This window comes from Antechinus flavipes, chromosome 2, assembly GCF_016432865.1.
Source record: "Antechinus flavipes isolate AdamAnt ecotype Samford, QLD, Australia chromosome 2, AdamAnt_v2, whole genome shotgun sequence".
NCBI classification, from domain to species: domain Eukaryota; kingdom Metazoa; phylum Chordata; class Mammalia; order Dasyuromorphia; family Dasyuridae; genus Antechinus; species Antechinus flavipes.
Window position 1 is genome coordinate 568,697,175 of NC_067399.1, and position 25,888 is coordinate 568,723,062.

At 40.1% G+C, this 25,888-nt stretch overlaps 1 long non-coding RNA gene across 4 annotated transcripts in view; it reads left to right on the plus strand.

The window, feature by feature from the left end:
- LOC127551387 (uncharacterized) overlaps positions 1–25,888 on the plus strand; it is a 55,489-nt gene that overhangs the window by 15,788 nt on the left and 13,813 nt on the right. For 2 of the 4 annotated variants that reach the window (XR_007951075.1, XR_007951074.1), the window contains exons 4-6: positions 6,598–6,662; positions 7,880–8,133; positions 21,780–21,882. This is a non-coding gene — a long non-coding RNA (uncharacterized LOC127551387). Of the gene's footprint in view, positions 1–4,152; positions 6,663–7,879; positions 8,134–18,642; positions 18,765–21,779; positions 21,883–25,888 lie in introns of those variants that run through there. The other 2 variants (XR_007951073.1, XR_007951072.1) reach the window with 2 other exon arrangements.

The window sequence follows — 25,888 nt, forward strand, 5'->3', positions numbered from 1 at the left end:
TTCTATTTTGGGACATGGTCTTGATCGTCTTAGCCCCTCTCCTCCATTCTTCCCCTAAAGTCTGTGGAAAGAATGACCAATCAGCTCCGGGGTACGGGGTGGGATGCTCGTTACCATGGTGATGATGAGGGGTCTAAATTCCATCCCAAGATTCGTGAATGGGAATCTCACCCATTCACAAAGCAATCCTTATTCTCCGCCTGGTTAGTGTGGCAGAGAGGTGCATGGAGATGGAGAAAGCTAGGGGAAGACTAAGTGACCTCATCATCGGAGCTATTCAGGTTCCCGGGGATATGGGATTCATTCTGTGAGATTCCAAGTCAAATGGTTATGGGGCATATCAGAGTCTTAATGACTCGGTAAAGGACAGGACCAAACTGGTTAACAAGGAAGAAGGATAAGTTACTTCTACTCAGTGTAAAAACCATATTTCTTACTCATAAAGATAATAGTGGGGAGGATTAGAGAAGAACTTTCGACTCTAAGATCACTTTATCCAAGCTTGAACTTCCTTTTGTCATTTCTAAGGTTCCTCCATCCCACTTCTTACCTACCTCCTCTTTCCTAACATCTTCCCTTCCAAGAGCCAAATTCCTTCAAGTTCTGGAAAGTAGTCTCTTGGACTCATCTTCAAATGAAACTTTGGTCCTCATTTCAAACCCATTCCAAACACCAGTCTTTTTAAGGGAGATAAGTAGTTGGAGGAAGTATACAGCTGTTGGGGATGCAAGAATATTCATACTGTGGAGACAGAAGAACCAAGTCCCAGGGGTACTTTTCTTGAACCCAGGTTTTCATCTCTCCCACAGACAGCTGCAGTGTATAGAACCCTCTCTCTGTGTCTCTTGTCTCTGTCTCTGTCTGTCTTCTGTCTGTGTATATGTCTCTCTCTGTCTCTCTCTGTTTCTGTCTCTCTCTCTCTCTGTCTCTGTTTCTGTCACTATGTCTCTCTCTCTCTCTCTCTCTCTCTCTCTCTCTCTCTCTCTCTCTCTCTCTCTCTCTCTCTCTCTCTCTCTCTCTGTCTTTCTCGGGATGGGGGTGGAGTTTGAACAAAATCCTGGTTAGTTGTCTCTTAGAATGGGCTGTTGCCTGTTCCTATAGAGATTTACTCTTTCCCTCCACTCGGGTCCAGGCTTAAGCACCACTTTAAGTGGGCTGCGCTCATTCACTGCCAGGCCCCTCGCAGCAATTGAGCCGGCAGGGGTTTGAAAAGAGGAGCAGGGCCTCAATGACAGGACCTTGGGCCAGGCTAATTGGTTTTGGTTCAAGGGGATATTGGATTTGTGAAAAGCCCCAACCTGCTTTTCCCACGCCAGAGACCAAGGCATTAAGGAAAGAGAGTCAAAGTGGGTGTGGCCAGAGAAGAGAAGGGATATCAATGTGGCTTCAGCAGGTGATATCCCGATGGAGACTTAAAGAACCCACCTATTTCTTATAGGTTAGTGGACCATGTTTGTGTGAGCGTGTGTATGTATGTATGTACATATAGGATTAAAAACTATGGACGGTCAATTACACATATACAGTAATAACTAATAATTAGAAAATCTGAGACCTTCTAGAATTATTCTAGGAGAAAGCACTTTTATAGGGACTTTGACATGATATTCCTTGTGGAGACTAATGCCTCTGAATCAATGATGTTCAATATTGACCAGAATATATAATGAGGAGGTAACTTTATTCTCTTAATAGAAGTACCTTTATTCTAAGAAGGCAATAAACACTAAGTTTCTCCTGTGGGATATGGGTATCCCTGGTAAGATTGCTGGTAAAGCTCAATCATATGATTATCTGAAGATTCCCACACATAGATTTTCTGGGTTTAGGAAACAAAAGAGTCACATTGTCTCTTTGCTCATTGTAATTAGTTATTACAATGGAATCCTCTATATGTTCATATTCTAAAGGATAAAATGTTTTGGTATGGTTTTAAACTATCATTATTGCTAACAACAATAATAATCTAAACATGGTAAAGCATGCATCTGAAGTTACTGAGGCTATATAAGTGTCTACAAAATGAATGTGCATACATGCAGAATACCTATTCTCATAAAGACAGAGCCTTAATAAAGAGCTATGCTCTCATAATTAAAATCTGTGATTATGATGTTAGGCATGACAGTGAACCATTAGAAACTATCCCCATATAAAGTCACCTATTGAAATAGATCTATTTTTCATGGTTCATATTGTGAATGTTGGTATCAGACTTTACATATAATTCTCAGCTTAAAAAACTTTTTTAGTCCACAAATGCCATTATCTTCCCACTCCATGTATAAGATAGCAAGAAGCATAAGTAGTCTTTACAATTTGTATACCAGAGCCACATATATACATGATTACAGCACTACATATGTGTGTCTAATCTGTGGAACCTGATTAATTCTCACTTCACCAATCCTCAAGTATATTAAGTTTCCTTTTTAAAAATGACAAGAACTATGGTATGCTAGTAGTCTCAACCCACTTCTCTAGCATCAAGATTTCCTAGCAGGGTGCTAGAGTGAAGTCTTCTATTAGGCAGACTTCATTAATGTTACCAAATATACTCCAGCACATTTACTAGTCTACTATGAAGTATTATCATAAATAATTAAAATTAAACTGCACTTGTCAAAATAAATGAACAAAGTACAGTTAGTGATGTCTTTGCCTTGATTTGATCGCCTTGGGTTTGCTTATTCTCTAATTTGCAAGGGGAAAAAAGAAAGAAAAGGCTGGGGAGGAAAAGAAAGAGTGTGATAGAGAGTAAAGAAAGAAACTCAATAATCTGCAATTGGGTTTCTGGTCATTAGTGTGACTTAGTGAGGTTGGAATGCATGCTCTAATGACAACTTATATGAATATAGAGGTGTGGATGCTGAAGGAGGGATTTCTTTGTCTACTGAGAAATGACCATGGAGAAGGAAAGAGTATTGCTTTTGGGGGATTAAGATTTGGGATTTTTTTAATGGAAAATTGTTCTTTTCTGAAGTTAGCTAATGTATTCAATTCATACAAGCCTTCCTTTACATCTACATAAGATTAACCAGGACTCTGATGTGATGTGTGTGTGTGTGTGTGTGTGTGTGTGTGTGTGTGTGTGTGAGAGAGAGAGAGAGAGAGAGAGAGAGACTTTCACATAACCATTCCCACATGTGCCCTGGAAAATTATGCCCACCCAGCAATAAAGAATGCTCACATTCTTGATACAGTAGGCTAGTAAAAATATCATAATACATTAGTAGACAGTAGGTTTTTGTATTTATCTATAAGATTGTATTGTGATACCTCAAAATGTCATGTCTGAATGTGTATATCTGCCTAGGCCAAGGGTATTTGTGTATATGTGATGTGGTGGGGCTTGTGTTTAAATATTTTACCCTCCAATGGGTACAGAAGTCAGTTTGGTAATTAGATGGGAGAAAGGGCCTTAGTCTCTGTCTGGGCTACAGCTAAGAAAGGTCTGTTCTCACCCTGAGTTCTGTTAATGAGCTAGGGACAGGTAAGCATCACACATTCCAACTTTTCTGCCTTCAGCAACATCAAGGAAACAGGGATGAGCTATTAATGGAAGGTGATGGTCCTGGTGCTAATTAGTGCTCCCTTTCAGCTTTTACCTGCATATGCACAAGGTTGACTTGCTTTTCTAAATCTAGTCCAAATCCAATATAAATCCAATTCTAAATCCCAAAAAAACCCAAATATTGTTTTCTTTAATCAGGATCATTTTGGGAGAAGGATGAATGAAACTATTTTCCCCATTCAAAGTATTTGGGGTGGGATGCTTTTTTTCCCACATGCCAAGTCCCTTTAATCATTCAATATCATTTTACTTGGGCCAGGAAATAGTGGAGGAGTGGGCACCAAATAGCTTTCCTTGACCTTCCCTAGCATCCTCTCTGGGTTAGGTTAGGTAAATGTTCACAGTCTCTCACACCTTATGCTTTTAAAAAAATGGTTTAAAGACCTAATCTATAGGGAAGAGGCAAAGAATGAGATAACAGCCTTGGATAGTGAATAAAAAGCTTAACTCTAGTCCCGTCATTCATTCATTCTCTTTCTCTCTCTTTCTCTCTCTTTCTCTCTCTCTCTCTCTCTCTCTCTCTCTCTCTCTCTCTCTCTCTTTCTCTTTCTTTCTCTCTCTCTGTCTCTCTCTTTGTCTCTGTCTCTCTCTCTTTCTCTCTCCCCTCCCCCCCCTCTCTTTCTCTTTGCTTTTTTTTGGTGGGGAAGTGTCAGCTGCTCTTTTTGGGGACCTAATACTTTCCCAGGTTCCTCACTTCCTTAGGGGTCTCAGACTTTCTGAACTTCAAGGAATTCCCAGACCTCAATTTTCCTCTTATTCCTTGTCACTGATTCCTAGAAATTCCTACCCTGATTTTTTCCCCATTTACATATGGCATTTTAAGGCTCTTGAGAAATTTTACATGAAGCTTATGCCTCCCCAGTACCCAGATGAATCTAGGCAATATCCACTTAACCAGACAGACTTGAAGTTAAAACCTTTGTATTCTTTTGAGTTTGTTTGTTTCTAAAGAATTTTGTGTTGTATGTTTTTTCTTCCATCTTGGCCATAAAGGGTACTATCTTTAAAAGATCAAACTAACTTGCTTTTTATTCTTTGAAATAACATTTCACAAGCTTTCACTTCCTCTTCACTTCTCTTGGGATACTTAGCTTCCTTCAAGGCTCATCTCAGACACCATCTCTAAGAAGCCTTTCCTGATTGCCCTAGTCATTTGAGCTCTCTCTTTTCTCCAATTAATAGCATTTCATTATGTAAGTATTGATTCTCTCTGGTAAAAGGAATACTATTTGAGGGTAGAGACTGTTTTTCCTTTTGTTTGTGTATATAGTTCATACTTAATAAACATTTGATCATTTAGGATGTTTATACTCCAAAGAGAAATGGGAAGGATGAGCATTTCCTTATGGAGATTATAATTGGTGTAGACAGTATTGGGGAAGTTGGAGTTTAGAAGGAGAGTAATTTCTTTACTCAATATCTCTTTCTTTGTAGTTGTTTTTTCATAAAAAAAAAAAGTTTTAGGTTCTAATTCTGTTGTGTAAAGAGAGATAGAGTGAGCAAAGTTCTGAACTCTTCCCATTCACTTCTGCTTGAATTATTATAACTCTGAATTCCCCACTTAATTGTGCTGTATGGATTTGGATTTTTAAAAGAGAGAGAGGCAGAGAGATTAATCTCTGCATTGGAACTCCACTGGGCCTGTCTTCTCTTCTCAAGGTCCTTGATTCCTCAAGCAGTTTGCTCTAGGGCACCCAGTGGGTGAAAATTAGACTGGCCCTGCTGGGAGATTGTTAGGAAAAAACACAGCAGATTCTAATGCTGACCTAGCATTTCCCCTGGCAGAGTGACTATATTCTCTGCTTCTGGGAAGCCTCCTGATATCCAGATTTTTAGCCCAGTCTCTAGTTAGATTTGTCCTATTATCTCATGTTCTGCATCCTCATTGACTCCGATGGCTGGACCTCTGGATTGTTGTCATTTCTGTTCTTGGGATGATGATGGAGGTATGCATGTTTCTATTGAATACTCTTAAACGATTAAAAATAATTGTTTGGAAATCCATCTAAGCTAGGGAAGGTAAGCTCTTTTATATCAGCTTAAAGAAGAAGGGCAAGCCTAGAAGAAGGAATGCTTCAACCCGTTCTTCCCAAGCTCCCAACTTGACTTATAAACTATCCCGAACCCCAGATTGGATATTTACTAGTTTCCTATTCCAGAATTCAGTAGGCTCTGCACCCTTGCCAAGTCACGTGGAAGCTAGTGAATAGAAATCATCCTCCCTGTATTTGAGACTTTCCCTGCCGTGGCTTCCGACTAGAGATGGCAATCACAAAGGCTTTGAAGTCCACCTTTTGGTGAGCTCTAGAAGGGCAGATTTCAGCCCTAGGAGAGATATTAAGCTATTCCCTCTATTAATCGCGCCGGGAATTCCCTTTAAAATGTCTCGATCTTGCCTCCTGAGGTCGGAAAAGATCCCAGCGGAGGTGAAAAAGAGGTCGGCGCTGCTTTCTCGGCTCTGAAGAATCAATTCTGATTTCAACTCCTTTTCCCGCTGGTTCGGGCTGAGCTGGGAGAGGACTCGTTTATCTTTGCTTCTTGCGGTGGCTTATCCGTCATTTCTCTGGATAGCAGAAACTGTAGGAATGACGACCGCTGCATATATCTATCAAAAAGATCAAGCGCTCCAAGGAACCTGGGAAATCACCTAATCCAAGTCTCTCATTTTACAAAGAAACTGAGGTCTGTCCAAGATCGCCAAGGTAAGAAGGAGCAGAATCAGGATTCAAACCCACGCCTCTTAAATTCAAAGCCGGTGCTCTTTCCATTACCCCAGGACAAAAGTGGAACCGAGTTTCTTAAGCAGAAGAGCCTTGGGGCGATATGTTTACGCACCATATTATACGTGTGTACAGATGTGTACGTGTTGTGCGTTTGGGGGTGGGAGTGGGGGAGGGGTGTGCCTCATTTCTCTGACATATTTTGCAGCTATTTCCTACGAAGGGCCCCGGGGTCATTATTAACTGTGTTCCCGCCTGCTGAGCGTCCCTTCATTCAGATAAATTCCCCTTCTCTCCAATCAGACATGGCTGAGAAGGCGCAGGACGGAACGTGGCTTGTACTCCCAGAAGATGGACCCTAGAGAGGGGTGAGTTGATGGCCCTAAGGCTAGGTGTCTGCCTCCTTTGTCTTTCCGTACTCAGATTCAAGGGCGTGTGTTCTGGCAGATGTGAAATTGGGTGAGACCAGTCCAGAATCTGCTCTTAAACCTTTTCCCGGAGCCCATAGGTAGGGATAGAATTCTGCCTCTAGAATTCAGATTACTTACACTTTACACATGCTTGGGGAGAGTGGTGAAGCAGGATTAAGGGGGTTGAAGATATATTCCTCCTTCCCCTCAGTTTTTCTGGTTTAAAAAAAAAAAGCTTTCCTTTTTAGTTCCTTTTCCCTTTGGCTCTCTCAAGTAGGGACTTTATTTCCAAAGGAGTTGTGGCTAGAACAGATTGTGAGAGAGGTGAGACAGGCCTAAACATATCTAGAGAAAAAGTGAATGTGTTCTTACATGCCCTCCCCATACCCTCTGCTTCTTTATTCTAGCCTATGCCCCAATCCTTTCTGCCTTGTTCTCAAAGCACCCCATCTTTTCTTTTCTTAGCTGCAGAGATGAACAGAGTTCAGAATGTTAAAAACTCTTTCTGAAATGTGAGGCTTGTTTAATGCTAGGAAAATCTTAATAGTTTTGGCTCTTTCATAAGGTGAAAGTTTGTGCAAGCTTCACAACATTTTACAGATGCCAGAAGTGAACCTCCGATTTTAGGAATCTGAAATAGACTCTTGGGTCAATGATAGGAATGTCAAGTGATTTAGTCTAATTCAGACAATCTCTGTTTTCTCACCTAAATATAATAACTCTCATTCATAAGCAATTATATTATTCATATTTTAGGCTAGAGAAAGAAAAAAGAACACCTTTCAATTGAAATTCTTCTTGCCTATATGGCTTTTTGTGATTAGGACGAGATCCAAAGTTTCAGTAAGCCTACTGCCTTCTAATAGCAACCAAAGTTTGACACCCCCTCCCCCGCCTCCCATGTCTGTGGGCCATCAAATATAGGCTAAATCTGGCTAGAAAGAAGTCCCTTTTACTTGGGCTTGGTAGGCACCAAGATTGGTGGTGAGGGTTTGATAAAGGGGATCTTGGATTTAAAACACTACAAGAAAAAGGTTAGGAATCAAGGGGCAATGTTTGGTAGCTCTCATAGTGCCTGACATAGTACTTTCCACACAAGAAAGGCATTCAATAAATGTTTACATGGAGATAGCTCTAAGACCAACATCTAGACACTCACTTCTCATTATTTCTAGCTCACTTCTGGGGAGGAAAGTCTCCCAGGATAGAGGTCATGGGAAGAGAGGATGGTGGAAGAAAAAGTCCTGTCTTCTCGATACCCAGAAAGTGTCCAAGAGGAGGAGAAAGAAGGAAGACCTTGGAGAGTTCTGCTGCCCTACCCTACGGTAGTGCCACAGGCGCAGCAGCTCCCAAGCTGCTCGGTGCCAGGAGGCCATTTTGATGGAAGCAAAGAGCCTTCTGCAAGATAAGATGGCTGCATGGGCACGAGGTAGGTTGCAGCGCGCTAGGTCTGATGAGCCACCTCCTTCACGCCCCCTCTCCACCGACCCTCCCCTCAGTGCCCACGGAAGCGTAACAATGAAATCGAGCTGGCACAGCCCAGTTTTGTCTCTGCCACCTCTCCCTCCCCAGGCTGCCTCTCCCTCCCCACCCCCATGCCCCATCCTCCCAACATCAGATATTAATTGAATTAACACAGACCTTGCTAATTTTCCATACGCGCCTGCGTGGTCCCCTGTCTCCTGTTCCAAACCCATCCAATTGACTAGGGAAAGGGTTTGTGTGTCATATTGGCTCCAGTAGGGACTTTTAAGATTACCTAATCCAACTCCAATCTTCATGAACCCTTACTCTACAAATTAAGAAATTCGGATGAAAAGATAAGAGCCAAATTACCTTCCCAGGGTAATGTGGTAAATTTAGTGACCGAATGAGGATGAAAAGATAATTCCTCAGACTCTCGCTGGGTCTGAATTAGCTTTCTACTATACTACGCTGCCCTTTGAACTGCTTCTTGGCAGTGATCCTAATTACCCGTGGGCTCCTTCCCTCATAGGTTTGTTTTGGGAGACGTTAAAGAACTTTATGAATGTGAATTTCTTCTCGTACCAAACATCTTTAGCTCTGTCTTTCCTAACTTAGGGGAGCTGGCATAGAGACCATGAAGAGTATTCTTTTCAATTGAAGACCAAATTGAACCATTCTTTTCCATGATCCATATCTCTCAGCATCTATTCTCCTGCTTTTTGGAAGACTGACTAGAGATCCGGGAAACATTCTAAAGCGCATATTTGCACTTTGGTTTGTGTGTGTGTGTGTGTGTGTGTGTGTGTGTGTGTGTGTTTTACCATAATCGTTTAGTAATCATTCCTTCCTAGATGGATGTGGATACCCCTTTAAAAAAAGAGAGGAGAAAGGGGGGAGACAGAGAGGCAGAGACACAGAGATAGCAACAGAAAGAGACAGAGGAAGAGACAGTTAAACCTTCTTGAATGTAAAATGTTTGGATTTGGGTAGAGATCCTCTGAAAGAACCTTGAGTTTATTGGGTGCAAAGTCCCTCCCATCCTCAGTCCAGTTCACTGGAGTCAAAGTGCACGAAGTAAACATGTAGGGTTAAAACAATTGACCCCTTTGTTTACTATACAATTGGGACTTAAACAGTCTCTTTTCTTTCAGAGTAATAGAATCTTGTATCCCCTTATCCTAGGGGTAGTAATTTGGAAGGGGGAAAAATCTTGCCTTCTTCTAAATCCAGGAAACTTGAATCCCAAGATTAAGCTCTCTGTCTTCCTCCATCCAGCCAGAGGCAGTAGCTGTGCCCTGAGCTTGGTTGGAGGATATAGTGGGGAGTGGGGAGGATGGGGAGAGATCTGGGACACAGATGCCTGGTTTCTTCCCACCCTCCAGACTAGTGCGTTTGCATATACATGTGGATGAGGAGAGTGAGTTTGGAACTAATGGGAGAAAGATTTGGGTGGAAGGGATCAAAGGCAGCTTTAAGATCAAGATGCCTAAACCCGAGAGCTTCTTCTGCCATCACTTCTTAGGTGCCCAATGGTGGAAATCTTTGCTTTTTTCCCCTCTGGGCCTTGTGGTTTGTCTTCCAACTCTGGCTGTCTGAGTCTGAAGCCAGCCAGCCCTCAGGCTCTTGGGGGGTCTTCTCCCCACTCTGTGCACCACAGACCCGCCAGCAGCGCCCATTGTGTCTGGAGCCAGGAGGCCTGAGCAGATGGTGAGCCGTTGTGCAAGGTCGTAGTCTATGGGCTACTCCAGCAAAGAACATCGAGAGGCGGTTCAGGGCCAGACCAACTATATCTTTAGTTCCTTCTTCGACCTTTGGAAGTCTGGTCTGCACTGCATCTGAGTTGCCAAAATATTTAATCCCACACCCACACTCTTACATTTTCCCAGTTTATCAATGCAATTAAGATATGAGTAATGTGGCAGTTTGGTTTCCTGAAGGATCAGTCTTACTGTTCCAGCTTCCTCTTAAATTTGACCCAGAGATGTGTGGCTGATGAAAATTTTCCAGCTGGCAACTTTTCCCTTTAATTGTGTTTCTGTGATTTTACTAGGTAATATATAGGATATAAACCTTATAGAGATAGAGATAAGGAGTGTATCTATGATTTCAATGATTTAGGGACCTCCCCGATGAAGAAACTCCTACCAGTGCTGATCAGCACCTTCACTTGGAATTTATAGTCTGAGAGAGCTGGCTAAAACTTTGTGATGGTAAACCTTAGTTCAAATCCTGCCTCTGATCTAAACATCCTATGCTATATCTATGTAGCCATTTATATTAGTGTATATAAGCCCTCTACAGGATATAAGTTTGTATATGGTTTTATGCGCGCGCGCGCACACGCGCGCACGTGTGTGTGTGTGTGTGTGTGTGTGTGTGTAGATTTTCTCAGAGAATCTGAGAATTGGAAAGACTCTTGGAAATGATCTAGGAATCTCCTTTTTACAACTGAGGAAACTGATAACCAGAAAAGTGAAGTTTCTGGGCCACGCACCATCAGTTATGGATTCAGTTGTTACTAGAACTTAGCTCTTCTGATTCCTATAACTTTTCTACTACACAATATCTCTAATGTGAAGACCGCCTATGATGTTCCCAGGTTAATGCAAAAATTTGCCACTATGCTAGAAAAGGGCTCATCCCTAGCTTGGATCTCAGATCCTATAAATTCTTTCACTTAGTTTGGCATAGGAATACACTCCTAGAAGAGTGCTGTACTTGAAATGGAGACCGTGGGTTCAAATCCCAGCTTCACCACTTACTATCTGCATGACCTTAGGAAAATTATCTCATTTTTCTGGGCCTCAGCTTCCTTTTCTGAAAAAAAGAAGGTAGGGGGTAGTGAACTATTTAACCCTTGAGATCCCTTCAGCTGTAAGTCTCTGATCCTAAAATTCTAAGGCAGTTGGTTGGAGTGTTGTCTGAATATTGTTCTCCTGAGTGTGGAATAATTAACAAAGGAAATACTATTGAAATTTGGTGCTGAGCACCTCCTACAAAGCTCAGGAGTGCTTCCAGAATCTGATTTCAGGACCTTGGACAACATTAAAAGCTAAGCCAAGCAGCAGAGTATTAATGAACAACTATATAGAGATAGGAACCCTGGCAAGATAACAAGACCATTGAGAGAAGGAGGGCTGGGTTGCAAAGCCAAAGGAGCTTTTCTGCAGGGTCCACAAAGTATAGCCAAACAGAGCTTGAGACAACTCAAAAAAGAATGTTGGGGAGCAGTGTTATCCACAGCTTCATGGCAAGCAAGTTAGGACTAGCTGGGGTAGGGTAAGGATCAAGACAGGGACTGGGATCTTTTGGCTCTCTTTTTCCTCTCTCTTTGGGTCCAGTGGGCAAGCCTCCTGCTGGCATAGAGTGTGGAACTTAGTGGGCACTGAGTTGCAAACTGAGCTAGAAAATGGATGAAAGATGCTCTCTTAGAATGCATTTTGTGTACCAGTTTGCACATGGGTGTTTGGTTTCCCTAAAGTGACAAAATAGGTGGTACATTTGCTTCACCTCTCCTCCCCAAGTATCATTTTCTCTTTTTTTCTTTTGTTGCTAAGAAAGAAAGATTTGTCTTTCAGACAAATTTCTGCTAAAGCTTCTCTATCTCCTCTCCCCCACTCAACTTTGATTCTTTTGCTCTGGAATATCAACCCAAGAAATATGAAGGGGAGTTTAATTTGCCAACCAATGACTTCTATGTTTTTGTTACAAAGACCCCTTCATTCTTACAAGAGAAATCCTCTATTCCACTGCTTAGTTAGGGAATTTCTTGGTTTATAGTCAAAGCCATCATAAGAAGAAGGAAGAATACACAAGTTATTTGACAAAAGGCAGAATCTGGACCTTCTGAAGGCACCAAATTATCTGTAAGAAAGAGGTGATGGAAAATTGCAAAAATAGGACTATCGGTTTTAGAGAATTCTTCCAATTATCATCTGGGGAATAACTTATAATTGCTATGAAGACAAAGATCATTTTTAAAATTTTAAATGTTTTCTCTACATTTAAAAGGCTTAGTAAAGTGCTATACATCTAGTATGTGTTTTAAAACGATAGACTAAACTGAGCATGGTATAATGGAAGACAGTTGAGCTCTGGAGTCAGAGGACAAGAATTCAAAGTCTGAATTATCTTGGAGAAGTTATTGAACTTTTCTAGACTTCAGTTTCTTCACTTGGAAAATGAGGAGGTTTGATTAGATGACCTCTAAGACCCTTTTCAGCTCTAGAGGTATGATTCTATGAGTTTACCAAGAGGAGAATCACAGAAAGCATTGGTAACTACATTCTTCAGATTCTTATCTGAGGGATTTGCTTCTTGTGATACTAACCACATTTTGTCAATTGTTCTGGCTCAAACTACAGAGCAAGAAGCATCCACATGCTTTTCTGTGGTTTTCTGCATCTGAGTTTCCTCTAATTCTCTCTGTTGCATCTGTCACATTGTTTGACCTGGTGGAGAATGGATCATTTCTCTCTTCTGATGACCATGTTACTAATTATTTTCAAACCACATTAGGTGAATTAATGAGGAATATATGACCTGGCACAGTCATCATTTGATAAAATTGACCAGTTCTCTGGAACTTTTTGGGTAGATAGCTTGAGTTTCCTTTCCTGTGAGGTTGATTCGTTCATACATCAGTTTTAAAGCATGTCACCTTCACAGAGTGTGACTCTGGTTAGAATTAATAGCTCTTATGGTCAAATGACCATGTCTTTTGAAGCCTTACCAAGGTTCTAGTAAGTGCTTAAGGAATTCTTTGATGATAATCATCTGATCACCTGAGAATTTGCTTTGAAATGCACCCATCTTCAGGATTAGTGGTAAACCAACCAGCTATTTAAAAGTTAGTGGTTATGCTCATTTGCAGGACAGAAAGAAAAGAAAATTAAAAGGTACAATGATCTGGTGGTTTGAAAAGCAGTTGTATAAATTTATAAGTTGTATGAGTTTAGCTAAAGCTTCTTCAGTGGTTAGTCCATGTGCTAGATGGAAGAAAATAAATAATAAGCTGGGTGCAGCTAAACTTGAAGCAAATAAAAGAGATTTGTGGTGGATCCCCTTTGGGTAATATATATATCCAAATTCTCTCCACATTCCAAGAAGGGCAAATCTTGCCTTTCATAGCTGAGGGCAGAGTGAGATATGACACCTCTTAGCATAGCAAGAATAACATCTGTTATATTGTGTTCCAATCCCCTTAAATATAAAATTAACCCCAGACTTGACTATAACTGGGTGCTTTTAGGTAGTGCCTACACTGACAAAAAGAAGAGGAGAATTAGTAGTAGTTATTGAAATAATTCATGGTAAGAGAAAATCCTGAAGTGGAAGAAGATTTAGTGACCCAGATTAGCTTTCTTTAAAAACTGAAGTCACCTAGTAAGAACTGACCTTTTCATTTCATTTTGCCAGAGTAATGCATGTAAATAGAGCTGCATCTTCTCTTCATGCAATGGTTTATGTTCCTGAAAAGTAGCATGTAAATCAAATTTAGTAAATTAAATCATAATTTAAATGTGCTACTTAAAGGAAATTTACCATGATTCCTTTTTATAAAACATTTGTTTTGTATGTTAATAACTAGCCTTTAATTTATTTAGTGGGTTCTGATTTTTACATGTTGGATTTTCTTAAGTCAGGCTACATCTGTGCAACATTCATTTTTGGCTTCTTTTAGGGCTTCATTTTTTTTAAGTTACTTTGCAGATGGCCATAAGATCTAGTTCAGAGAATTGTACTTTGCCCTAAACCAAAGAATCTATTCACAACTTTTCTGTTTCCCACTAAAGGCTTCAGCCTAGTTATCTCTTCTACTTATACTACTATAAGTATATATACTATACTATAGTATAGTAATAGTTCTATACTAGCTCACCCATACTTCCCTGTCTCCTTCTTTAACATTCTTTAATATGTCAATATTCCAGTCTATTGTTCCTTTGACTTCAGAGTCCTAGACATCTCTTGACAGTGACTGGGAATGGCTTTTCTGTTACTGGGATTTTTACATCAGAAAATACCTTTTGTTCCAGAAAACTAATGAAGGTCTGATATATATGGGATTAATAATTCAGAAGAGATTAGGACTTTAACATCTATCATACCCTGAATTTGAAGGGAAAATTAAAGGTAAGCACCCAATTATTAAAAAGGCAACTCCAGAGAATAGTTCTCTCACTAAAATTTGCTATTGTGTTGCAAAAACTGAAGCAGAGGACCACTATTCAAAGACCCTAAGATTTATCGTCATGAAAAGTTATTTTAGCTGTATCACTATAGTGCCTCTCAATGAAAAGGAAAAAATATTCCTGATATGTTCTCCCTCCTTCTATCTATCTTCTGGCTTCCCTGACTTCCTTTAAGTCCCAGCTAAAATCTTACATTCCATAGGAAGTCTTTCACAATCCTTCTTAATTCTAGTGCTTTCTTTCTGCTGATTTTTTCCAATCTATTTCATATATACCTTGTTTGCCCATAGGTTTTTACTTGTTCTCTCTCCATTCGACTGTAAGCTCCTTAAGAACAGAGCTGTCCTTTGCTTCTTTTTGTATTCCCAGAACCTAGCATAGGGCAATACACATAGTAAGCACTTAAAAGTGTTGATTGATTGATTGAAAGGATAAGCTTTAGCTGAATATAGGAGGTGGATAAGAAAATCAAAGATTAGTATTTACTTCAAAGATTAGTAGCAAAGTATTGCTCTCTTGGCAACAAGGTAGTAGACAACAGGTTCTGAAAGAAGCATATTATTTAACAAGATGAACATGTTGGTTTGTTTTAATTAACCACACATCTTTGTTACAAGGGAAAAATCTATTGGGGGTATTACACTGTGATATTTTTAAAATAAATGGCAGGAATATTTCTTTAAGTAAACATTTGTTTGTTTGTTTAAGCTGGGACAATTAGAAGCCTGTCCTTGCTCAGCTCACAGACCATGATGCCTTCATTGTTAATGCAGCAACTCTTGACTAGTTCCTTAGTAATTATGATAGTGTGTTGGCATGGAGACTCCAAAGTAAGTAGAATATAAAGGCACTTTTCATTCCTCCTATCTAAAGCTTAGATGAGCTTGTATGGCTAATTCTTCACAGGATGTAGAAGGGGAGAATCACCAGGAATATGTACCATGGTACAGGCATTAATAAACTGCAAAAAACAGGTGATCCAATCAAGAATTTCTCCTTAAAAATATAGATATGCCTCAGATGCTAAGGACTTCTAGCTTCTCCCACCTGACTCTTACTATTTTCCTTTGTTCCTTCCATCCTTTCTATGGCAAGTCTCGCCATTTTCACTCTTTCTAGTAACCATTACAAATGGTTCGTGTGATCATACTTCTGTGTATGGTTTATTGTGAAAAATATTTTTCACAATATTTTTATTGTGAAATAAATAAATAAAATATTAATAATATTTTGTTTCCTAAATCAAGTGAGTCAGCTTTGGGAAAGAAGGGCAAGAAGCTCAGATGAAAGCTAAATATAGTTAGGGACATTTCCTGGTGCCCCACATTCCTGCTATACCTCTGTCTAACCAATGAGCAGCTATTACTAAGTCTGCAAATGTATGTACTAATTAATAAGTCTAAAACCAACCAGATCCATTGGCCTTGTGAGCAAAGTGGATATTTAGCTTTCATAGTCTTGGGATAAACTGTGTTTCCAATCTTCTGGAGTTGGCATTTGGTAAGTGGGATAAAAGAAGAGCTAACCCTCCACACTTATATCTAAAGGAGTCTCTGGAGGCATTGTGGAAACAGTTCACCAGAAGCTTAATACAACTTTCATGTTCCTACTGTGATGAATTAGATGGACAGGAAGAAGAACATATAGGAGGAGAGGAAAGTGCCAGATAATTTACTAATCATTTGCTTTGATAGGATCATCTAACAGGAAATAGTATAAAATGGACTTATCATATCCACGTTGTTCTACAATGTTAAGATAAGTCCCTTAATTTACTTCACTTTGCTGTTACAGCATACAGATTTCCTTAATAGTATAATAACCATTATTGTCATTCAATTATTATTTCTCAAAGTGTTTGGCACTGTGTGTTTTGTACCTGGTTTCTTTGGGCTTTGGAGAGTTTCTCTCAAATTTCCCCATATGAGTTTGATGTGAGGAATTCCATTCTATCTAAATCATCATCTCCCTTATCACTCAATGATATCTAATATTGAGGATAAATCTGTAACTTCTGAAACCTCATTTTTTAGGCAATGTTGATATTCCCAGACAGGTGAATATATAGTGGCCCAAAGTAATGATAACAAAGTAATAATAACAGCCTCTCATCTCTGAGGGCTCCAGGCTTGTTTCTGAAGCTGAAACTAAATTTTTACCAAGTGAGTTTGTTTCCATCAAAAAATTTTACATCTTTTTTTCTTCTTCCTTCTTCTCCAGTCCCCCAACTTCAGTTACCAAGATTTTTGTATGTGTGTAAAAAGCTTCTGAAATGTACCTTGGCTCAAAGCCAGTTTCTTCTTGGATAGTCCTTTTGCTCTGGCTTCCATCCAAGTATTCATGTCTTCCAGAAAGATTCTTTGGTGAGGAATGGAGCTTATCGTGTCCTGAAGTGTCAGATTTGCTCTTCTTAGACAGGGAATCCAGCTTTTCATCCAAGGAGAACTGGTCTCTAGTTTTAGCTCTGCTGCTAACTAGCTATGTGATCGAGCACAAAATTACATCACTTCTTTGGGCCTCAATTTCTTTTTCTGTAAAAAGAAAGGTTGGACTAGATAATCTCACATATGCTTTTAAATTTAATATTCTAAAATATAATCTATGAAACATATCCTTCTTTTTTTGTGTTTTATGGAGGGAGGGAATGTTCAATAGGGAAATGACTCTCAGGAACAGGTAAGAATGAAAATTTTGGTCTAAGTCTCTTTTTAAGGACAGGAATCTTGAGGATTTTAGCCTTGGGATTGAACATCAGACTTTATTTTCTCTGATCATACAATTCAAGAGTTCCTGGATCATTCTTCTACTCCTATCCAATAATTCAACAAACATTTGTAAGAATTTATTATTTGTCTACTAGGGACAACTAGGTGATGCAATGTATATAACATCAGTCAGGTAGAGTCAGAAAGACTTAAGTTCCAATATAACCTCAGACTCCCACTAGCTTTGTGACTCTAGGCAAATTTCTTAACCCTATTTGCCTCAGTTTCCTCATCTGTAGAATGATCTGGAGAAGGAAATGGCAAACCAATTTGGAATTTTTGCTAAGAAAATCCTGTATGTGCAAGGCCTTGTGTTGAGTGCTGAGGATACAAAGACAAAATGAAAAATTGTCCCTTCCCTCAAGAAGACTATCACTTCTGCAATGTTAATTGAATGTGTGTCTACAAGACCCAAAGCAGGTGCTCTGGATACACACACACACACACACACACACACACACACACACACACATTCATTTATTCTGGATATATATATATATAAAATTTGGGAACTGACAAGAACTTTTTCAATTCATTCAGGTGACCTTAAATAAATTACGGCCCCTTTGTATTCCATGGCATTTTATTACCATGGGAGTAGCAGTAACACTGGAATAATCTGACTCCTTGTATAATAATTGCTTACATTTATATCATTTCTTATGTACATTTTAATACTTTTGATAGCCCTATGAAACAGGTAATGCAAATAGTCTACCACCACTTTAGAGATGAAGAAACTCAAGTTTGGGGGATTTAAGTGATCTGCTCAGAGATCCACAACTAATAAATGGCAAAATCCAAGACTTGACCCCAAGCCTTATGACTCATCTTCGATATTCTTTGCATTTCTGTTGTTCAATTCTTTAGTCATGTCTGACTTTTTGTGACCCCATGGAACAAATCTTTCTCTCTTCCATTGTCTCCTGAAATCTGTCCAAAATCATCTTAATTGTGTCCATGGAGTTTTCTTGGCAAAGACACTGGAATGGTTCGCCATTTCCTTCTCTCTGACCTTTTGTCAGAACTCTCTACTATGATCTGTCCATCTTATGTAACCCTGCAAGGCATAGCTCATTATTTCATTAAGTTATGAAAGCCTCTCCACCAAGACAAGGCTGTGATTCAGGACTGGATTTTCTATACTATATCACACTAAATCATAAGTAGATCTATTCTTTTCCCTATTTCACTGTCCCATGATGTTGTCCTTTAATCCAACCATCATTTTTACTTGGTATAGAACATTTTAATTAGACAATTTGTTTTCTCCTTAGGCAGCTAGGGGAAAATGGGAAAGATATTTGCCTTTTAGATGGATTCACTTGGTACTTTGGTGTTAATAATTCAATTAGTTGCAGAGATGGTTTGGATGGGGGGAGGTGGTGAAGAAAAAAATATATAGTTTTACCATAGGCCCAAGAAAATGAGCAAAGCTTAAGTCTACCTAAGTTGCATTTGAATGATTTCTAGCTTCCTAGAGTAAAATGAGGATGTTTTACCTTTCCCTAGCAATATATTACCCATGAGGCAGAGCTGCCCTTCTTTGAAGCCCTTCAATTGGTTCTCAAATTCCCGCACAGGGACTCTGCTTTACAAAGGAATCAAGAAGAAACTTCAGGATAGAAGTTTAAGTGAGTATTAAGGATACTATGTGTAGGATTGTGAGCTTTAGCTCAGGTGGGGTGTGTGAGACCTAAGAATTTAGTGTGATATCTGACATTTCATGGAAATACCTTCCCTTTCCTATACTGGATCAGCTCCATGAGCTGATTCTAGAATTAGAAGGCTCAAGGAAGACATGCTTTCATCAGCTCTCTGATCACTCAATAAATACTGTATTTATTGAACAGCTACTATAGACACAAAAGAAGTTTGACATGGAGTTATTTAGTTGGGAAGGCAGGATGAATATATATACAATATTTAGAGCATAAAGTGATCTTATATAGAATTAGGCAGAAACTTGTGTTGCATACAAGGGTAACAAGAAAGGAGAGAATAATATGATTTGGAGTAGTCGGGGAAGATTCTATAGAGGAAAAATCTTTAAAACTGGGCCTTGTTTAAATGGATTTGATAAACTAGGCAGAGAGGTAATAGAAAGATTGGGCAAACATTGGGCGGTGAGAATTAGTATGTAGACTGGCTTACTGGAGTAGAAAGGATGTACAAGGGAGTATGAGAAATAAGGTTGAATAGGCAGAGTTGGGTCAAATAATGAAAGCTCTTGAAAGACAAATAGAGTTAAACTATATGTAGTAAATGAAATGGAATCATTGTACATTTTTAAGCAGGGGATGGATGTGAAGCAAGATTAATCTGATAAAGATGTGCTGGATGGATGGGAGAGAGAGAAGAAAGAAAGGAGAGACAGACAGAGATAGAGATAACTAGACAAAAAGAGAAAATAGAGTCAAAATTGCTTCTATGATGGCCAGCCTATTCCACAAACAAGACTAGAGCATCGTCTCTTTATGTTTTATGTTCCTACAAATCCCAAGTATTATAAATACCTCCCAAAATAGCTCTGTTTTTATGAGGTTTGTTTTTCCCTTGTCCACTTTTTACATAGTGAATTTTCTCATTCAGCATATGTTATGATGGGTTTCTATGGATTTTTCTATATCCCAATTAGAATGAGAAGTATTATCAAGTTTGGGAATAGCTAGACCTTTAAGATGCAATGACTTATATAATAAATGATGGCTACAAAATAAAAGTGGTTGGTATCCACCAGTGGTTTCATGCTTTACCCAGTTCCTTTATAATTTTCTTATATACCTAACTGATTACCTTTAGTTATAATTTAGACATCCTATATCTTAACAGAGTTCTCAGTTCAAACTTTGCCTGAAACAAATAGAATTGCAAACGTTGATTTTCATATTGTCTAGACACCTCTCCCATAAATTAAAAGCCAAAATAAAAACAACTGATTTTATAGTTTATAGTGTCCTATGAAGTTTAATTAGTTTAATAAATTACATACTATGAATGTCTTTGTAGAAGATTCCCTTCATCTTCTGAAGTAAATTAAAAAGTATTTGGCTCAAAACGTTTAAAGTTCTATTTAGTGATTAATGCCATCCTACCAGAGAATCCTAAATTCAATAGGTTAGTGAAGAAAGCACTGACTTGGACTAATTCAGAACATGTGTGCATGTACACACCTGTGTACACATATACCCATGCCACATCCACTCTGAAAATAATCTAGCACCTATATATAAATCAATGGTGGTAGGTTATGCACTGGCTTTTAAAAAAATACAAATATTAAATTTTAAAATATTAATCATGTACTTTTGGAGTCTGTAGCCCAAACCTGTAAATACCTTTCCCCCATTTACCCAGAACAGGATAATAACTATGTGCTGAAATTAAGAGCATTGGCTTTTTATAAGTTTCTTTTTACCTCTCATGTGATACCTTATTATAATTAAAAAAAAAAAAAAGGTAGACTGCTGAATTTTCTGTACTCTTAGTCAGGGGATTCTAACTCCTCCTCTTCTACCTTCCCAAGGTGTTAAGAGTTTTATAAGAAGTTCCTTAAAATAATCCTGTGAGGTATAGGGGATAGATAAGCCCACGCTCCCTTCACAGTTGTTCCCTGTAAAGCATACAGAAAAGTGTGTGTGTGGGGGGGGGAGGTTGAATGCAATTTGCACAGGGTCCTACAGAAAGTAACAGTTGGTATCCTGACTATGGCCATTGCTTGAGCATGTTTAGTCATTTTCAGTCACGACTGACTCTTTGAGACACCATTTAGGGTTTTCTTGGCAAAGATACTGGAGTGATTTACCATTTCTTTCTCCAGTTGATACAGATGAGGAAACTAAGGCAAAAAGGATTAAGTGACTTGCTTGGGGTCACACAGCTAGTGTCTGAGGGCAGATTTGAACTCAGAAATAAAAGTCTTCCGGAATCTAGGCCTAGAGCTCTCTGGAGGAAAGGAAAAAGCTTCATTAAGCCAGCAATAGTTGATTCCAAGGGTAGGTACTGAAAGTTTTTCTCTTCACACAAATGGGAAGCAAGAAGTAGCATGATTAGGGAAGGAATTCTCTAGAGTTTCCCTCCATATCTTGATGACCTCTCTTCCCCGGAGAAACTCTACTGGGACATATACAGGGTGATTTTTTCAAAGCAATCTGTGAGTTCTGTATTTTCTAATAAGTGTGCCATAACCAGTGCCCTATATAATAAATGTATGTCCTTGATATCTTATCCTGAAGTTGAGTTCTGACTTTATCAAGCTTCCCAGGAGAGGTTTTGGTTAGCATTTTTTTTGGTAGGCTGGATTAAGTCTTTTTGTATGTCTAAGCAAAGCTGCTTCAATTCTTATAATTTCTGACATTTTCCTTTTCTTTGGTGATTATCAACTTTCTTTTCTACACAGTTTGATTCCTCCTATTGAATCTTATTGTTGTTTACTGGGTTTTCTACTACATATACAGACTTGCTTTGAGTATAAATAAGGTAATTAATTGACAACATTCATCAATTATAAGAAAAACAATGTAAATATTACTTTTAGGCTTAAAAGTAAACACACAAAAATCAGACTGTGTCCTCCCCTTTACCTAAGGCCCTGTTATAATTTTCTTATTCTGTTCTACTCTTTTATTTTCATCTCTTTCATCTTCTAGGGCCCTTTGAAGTCTGAAGGATGGTGAGGAAAAAAGGAGAATCTGGCCCACTGAGTCAAAAGGCAGACTGATTTTAGGTCTGGTTCAGAAGCCCAAATGCTAAGTGAGTTAATGCTTCAGTGAGAAGTTAAATATTTCACTGCAGGTTGCTATTCTAACCTCTCTATATTTATTGTGTTTATGTGATTTTTAATGGTTTAAATTTGGTTCCTGATTATCCCAGAGACTTTTTTTCCCTTACTGGAAAAAAAAGTGTCTTTTTAACTTAGGTACATATAAAAATATTTTTCCCATTGTACATCTATATACATTAATGTACATATACATATATGTATGTCTGAAAAGATAATAAATATGTATATATTATTTCTCCTATTCCATTCTACTATTAGCCAGCTTCCTAACAATTTCTGTTTCTCTGGAGATTAGGTGGACCCTTTCTTATTTAAAATGCCCTTTATTTTAACCCTTTATGTTCTTTATTTAAACTTTTTCATCATATGATCTTTCATCTCATCAGAATTTTCAGGTTTTTCTGTTTCTGTTTCTTCTAAGGAGGAGAGGAGGTGGTCTATATCTAAATTATTCTCATAGTTAAAACCCACCCCAACACATTAAGCTCTATTGTTCTTTATTGGGAGAGACTAGTGGATTCAGCCCTGAGGGGAAACACTCTTCACCTCTAAATTACAGTTTCCCTTAACTAGGATGACCCCTTCAAAACATTCAAAACATGGTAGAATGAAGGCTATTTTTAAAGAAGAAAATGTAGAAAGTACACCCTACTCCTTCCCCCTTTTCCTATATAATAACTTCCAAATAATTCAGACTTTTCAGTCTGGTCCTAGCCTGAGTCTAGAGGGGAGCCTTTTCAGTCACGTTTTATTATTATTATTATTATTATTATTTTGCTTCAGTTTTAGCCAGATCTGAGAGGTTACCCATGGAAATTGTCTGGCAGCCTTTAACCTTTCAACTACCAGGTCGTGGGCAAGCCTGGATGTGATTTGGGCTGAATGAATATACAGTCCTGCATTCATCACACCATTGTCCCTGTGTGTGTGTCTGGTTCGGCCTCTATGTGTATGTGTTTCTTTTTGTGTCAGCGTGTCAGTGTCAGTCTCTGTGTGTCTGTTTATGTCTGCTTGTCTAGGCGCTTGTAGCCCAGAAAAGGGGGTGGGGGAGGGAATTTTAAAGGCCCAGATTTTCCTCTCTGTGCTCTCGGGAGATTTATAATTTTTGTACTCTCATTGTCTGGGTAACGTGCGACTCTCCGGCCAGGTGTGGTCTGACTAGAGCCTGGGCGAACCCCATCTGCTGTGAGCTCGCAGGCTCGACTCGTCCGTGGGGAACCGGGTCCCTTGGCTCTCAGTCTCTTCTCTAATTTATTAGCTGGGAAGGAGGAGAAAATGAAACGATGCCAGAAGACAATGGCAGGGATTGTGCTCGCCTCACGGCGGCTGCGGAGTGAGTCACAGCCGCGCGCACCTCATCCTCGCAGCCAGTCGCCCCCCTCTCCTCCTCCTCCTCCTCCTCCTCCTCCTCCTCTTCCTCCTTCTTCTCCTCCTCCCTCTTCTCCTCTCCTCCTCCTCCTCCTCCTCCTGCTCCTCCTGCTCCTCCTCCTTCTTCTCCTCCTCCTCCTCCTTCCTCCTCCTCCTTCCTCTTCTCCTGTCCTCCTCCTCCTCCTCCTCCTCCTTCTCCTGGTTGCAGATTCCACATCAAAGCAGTTTAAAATGAAGGCCCACCCCACCTTAGTGGTGTTTGTTGGGATTTGGGAGGCGGGGATTGGCCAAGATTGGGTTAAGTCAGTGTTTTTATCTGAGCGATTCTCCATCCCGCCGCCTGAATCTGCAGCCCGCCCGTGCCTCCTATCTACTCATCCAGAAACCCTTTTCGTCCCAGTCCCTAGCCAGTCCCTCCTTCCATGTCCCACGCCCTGAAGCCTTCCTTGCCTCCTACCTACCCATCCAGACACCCCTTTCGCCCCAGTCTCTGGCCTCCTCCCTCTTAGCGCCTTTGATTCCCACCCCCACCCCCCAACCAAGTGGGGGAGGGGGAAGGGAGCTCAAGGCAGCTGCAAAGATCGTGTTAGTAAACACTTTCCTAGGTTCCCATTTTCTTTCTCCTTCGTTCCCCTTCCCCCACTTACCCACCCCGGCTGGGTCCCCCCTCCCTCCCCTCCTAGCCCCTTTTCTGTAGGCGGCACAATGAGGCCATTGTCCAGGGTGTGATTTGAATAAGGGATCGGCGGGCATGTTCCCAGCATTGTCGGAGGGGCTGGGAAAAAAAACCGAGCCCAGGCAGGAGGACCAGACCAGACAGAGACAGATGCCTAAATTAGCAACAAAGCCTTTTGAATGTCCCCTCTAGACAAGGGGTTGCCTTGTTTGCGTGTGTGTTTGAGGGTGTGTAGCTGGACGGCTGCTCGCATGTCTCCCCATGTTAATTAGTTTTGCATGCATGTCTGATAAGGTGCCAGTGTATATGTTTGTCTTTCCTCTGGTGAGGGCTGCTTCAATAGTGGTGGGAGGGCGAAGGAGGGAGGAGGCGGTCAGGCAGTTCCTGAGAATGGAGCCCAGCCTGGAGAGGGGGATGGGGGCTGGAAGGCCAAGGGAGTCAGGCTCTGTTTGAGTTTGGGGGGGGGGATAGGGTTGGAACTAGGGGTGAGAAAGGAGAACTTAAATTCAGAAATCCGGTATGATTTCTCAAACAATTGAAAATAAAAAGGAGTAGGGATGGGACAATTTTCTAATTCCTAAATACTCTTCCTCTCTTTTTCCTTTCTTTCTCTTCCCTGTCACTTTCCTCCCTTTTCCCCATTACTTATTTCCCCTTTGTATCTGCACTGGTATCCTTTGTATTTCTCCTTCTTTTTTCACTCTTTCTTCCTCTTTTTCTCCCCTCCTCTTCTCCCCTGCTACTGCAATATTAGGAATTGATTTCTGTTCGACCAGGGGAATGCTGTTCTGTCCATCTGTCCAAATTCTCTTTTCTCAGGGCCACTGGATACCTCTTTCTCCTGAGTGCATGTCCTTTTGCCCTGAGGGGCGATGGGAGCCTTGACCTCTCTTCTCCTTTCAGTCCCTGTTGACTAGTGGGACCATAGTGACTTCCCAGATAAAGCATCACATCCACGAACTATGAGGAATTCTCTGCTTTGGGGAGGGGACACTTTGCAGCAAAGGGACCAGAGAGGCCCTCTCTGATCTCTGATGACAATGGGGCAATCCACTGGTGGAACCTGGCAGTGACTGGTGGTTCTGCTTGGGTTTTTGAGGCTTCAGACTTCATGGAATTGGCTAGACTTGGAACAATGGTGGCTGGTCCTTTTTGGGTGGAGGCAGGTCCCAATAAAGAAAAGTCAGGGGCCCTAGGTTTGGAGATAAGGGAGGGCAAGGTGAGAGACCTGAGACCTCTCACTTACAGGCAGGTAAATTCAGTCAATGAGAATTTGGTTTGCTGGTCTCTGTAGTCCTGCTGGATAACTAGTGGTAGTGTTCCTCACCTTGCCTGAGGATCATTATTAATGACTATTGCTGCCTTTGGCATGCATATAGCCCCAAATTCTCTTGTCTGTGATGAAAAAAAAATAGACTTTTAGGGTTGCAGAGGAGGCCATTTGTTTTTGTTTTTTTTAATGCTTCAAAACATAAATGAATTTTTGAAGGAGAACTATGTAGAGGAGATTTTAGTTGAAATCCAAGTGGGCTGGAGAAGCAGGGACATCGAAGTCAGATCCCCTCTATTTCAGGATCTGGCCTAGATTCTATTTCCCATTAAGATCTATCTAGTTGTTCTCCTTGTAGTATCTGTGTGACCTTGGGTTGAGATTCCATATCTGTAAAATATGGTCAGGATCAAATTTTGACAGGATCAAATAAGATTATGTAAAACACTTCATGAATGCTATATAAATGAATTGTTGTTATTCTTTACTTTTCCTCCAAATGGACTCAGAAGGTGTAAGCCTTCAGAGATAAAGTGAGATTGTAGTATGGGTCAAACCTGATGTTTTGGGACCCAAGGCTTCAGCAACAAGGAAAATGCCTCTCAAGGAAACATTGAGAAACTAGGTAGGAGAACACTCCTATTTTTTGGCAGCCCTCCCA